This window comes from Peromyscus leucopus, chromosome 5, assembly GCF_004664715.2.
Source record: "Peromyscus leucopus breed LL Stock chromosome 5, UCI_PerLeu_2.1, whole genome shotgun sequence".
Lineage (NCBI taxonomy): Eukaryota > Metazoa > Chordata > Mammalia > Rodentia > Cricetidae > Peromyscus > Peromyscus leucopus.
This window is the reverse complement of record NC_051067.1, coordinates 26070119-26072575: the sequence shown is the minus strand read 5'-3', so window position 1 is coordinate 26072575 and position 2457 is coordinate 26070119.

Below are 2457 nucleotides of genomic sequence, written 5' to 3'. Positions count from 1 at the left end.
AAATAAGGTATATTTTGCAATGAAACTTCTAATTTTAAATTTCATTTTTGTTTTTGGTTCTGGGGAATTGAAGTCAGGGCCTCACATATGCTGGGTATACCCACTCTATTGTTGAGCCATGCCCCCAGCTTCAACAACTGAAGTTTTAAATTTAAATGCAATATGCATACACATCTTTCATGTTGGAATATATGCTATCTACTGAATTCCTTTTAACATGTGCATAGCATTTCATGTTCTTCCATCTATCTTTCAATGTGTATGTATGTTTGTGGTGTGTGTGTGTGTGTGTAAATGTGTTTGCATGTGCATGGGTGCACAGGAAGGTCAGAATTTGATGACAAGTATCTTCCTTGATTCCTCTCCACCTTGCATGTTGATGTAGATTTGACCTTGTATCCATTTTCCAATTGCTGGGGTTACAGGCAGGTTGCTGCAATGTCTGCGCATGCCTACTCTACATTTATATGGTTGCTGGGGATCTAAACTCTGATTTTCATATTTGTGAGGCAGGCACTTTATCCACTGAGGTATCTTCCCCATCCTGTAGTGAGCTTTTTTTGTTGGACTGTCTTTTTATCGCCAGCCCCCAAATAATGGCATGGAGACTTAATATTAACTATGAAAGCTTAGCCATTAGCATAGGCTTTTTTCCAACTAGCTCTTCTAACTTAATTAACTGAGGTTTTTAATCTACATTATGCCATGTGGCTTGGGTACCTCTCCTCAGTACGGCACATCTGTTGTCGAAATCTGAGCACCTAGATTGCTCCTCCTCTTCCTCTCTCTCCCTGGAAATCCCACCTGTCCTCTCCTGCCTACCCATTGGCCATTCAGCTTTTTATTACACCAATCATGGTGGCACATCTTCACAGTGTACAAAAAGATTATCCCACAACACCCTCCTCTGCTTTTAAACAGAAAAATGCCAAAAATGCCAATTTTGTTAAATTGTAGCAACTATAAAATGAGTACACACTGTATTTAAAGACCCACATTACCTTCAGAATACAAAGATGGCTTAGACCACAGTTTTCTATGGAAAGGACTATCCGTGTCACCTTAGATGAAAAACAAAGGACGAAGAATTTCTTGACTTTCTCAAGGCTGTTCCAGGGGTAAATGCTCAGCTCAGAAAGGGTCCATCCATGCCCCAGGTTTGTTCCCATTGTGACGCAGTGCAACTGACCTGGGGAGACCATGCGGGTCTTCCCCATTCCACTCCTGTACCCCATACAACAGTCACTGTCCAGCAACAAGAAGTCAAAGAATGTGGACGCAGCCTCAGTGTTGGAGACATCTGGTCTACCCTCATCTTTTTGTTGTTTTCTTTTCTTCTGAAACAGAGTCTTATTACGTAGCCCTGGCTGGCCTTGGGTCCCCAGTCCTTCTGCCTCAGTCTCCTGTGTGCCAAGATTGGAGGCTTATAGCACCATGTCTAGCTTGCTTTCTCCTTATAGATGAAGCTAAGGACCAGAGTTTTGCCTCCTAAGAATGAAATCATACAATCTATGACCCTCTGTACCTGTCTCCACCCCCAACAACCCTTATCTGTCCTTACAGAACTCACGCCTGTCTTTTAAAAGCAGACATCTAATTGAATCCATCTCCTACACCAGTTGCTGCAAGAGCTTCCTGTTTGTTATACTTGCGTTCAAGCCCCCACATCTTACCAAAGCCTCGAGGCTTCAAAGCTGGTCTAGGCCTTGTAACTTCTATAGCTTCCTTCAGTCACAGCGGTCTTGCTATTCTGTCCTCTTCTCTGTTTTTCATTTGCTTTTGCAGATAGGGTCTCATGTACCCCAGGCTAGCCTCAAGCTTGCTATCTAGCAGAGGATGGCTTTGAACTTCTGATCCTCCAGCCACTGCCTCCTGAGTGCTGGCATTACAGGCACGTGCCACTATGCCCACTCTTGTGTGGTTCTGGAGATCAAGCCCAAGGAGCCATGTATACAAGGCAAACATTCTACCCACTGAGCTTTGTCCCCAGCTCCTCGTCTCTGTTTGTTAATAGCCAAGTGTTTATTGGGAAATGATTTAGTGTAAAACATGCTGGGATGTGCTTGAGGAAACAGAAATAGGTGGAGCCTTAGTAAGCTGTGTAAAGCCAGGCTTCCATAGCCAAGGGCTGCGCATCTGTGGGCTCCATCCATGGAATCTACCACCAAGAGAGCAACAGAGGTTTACAATTGGGCCAATACTAACGTGCCTACTTTTCTTGTTAGTATTACTGGAACAAAAAGTATAACCAGGGTTTGCACAGTATTTGTATTACATTAGACATTGTAAGTAATGGGAGGCTGAAGACTGCTTAAGCCCAGAAGTTTGAGTCCAACCTAGTGAGACTTACTTTTTCTTCTTTCTTTCTTTCTTTCTTTCTTCCTTCCTTCCTTCCTTCCTTCCTTCCTTCCTTCCTTTCTTTCTTTCTTTCTTTCTTTCTTTCTTTCTTTCTTTCTT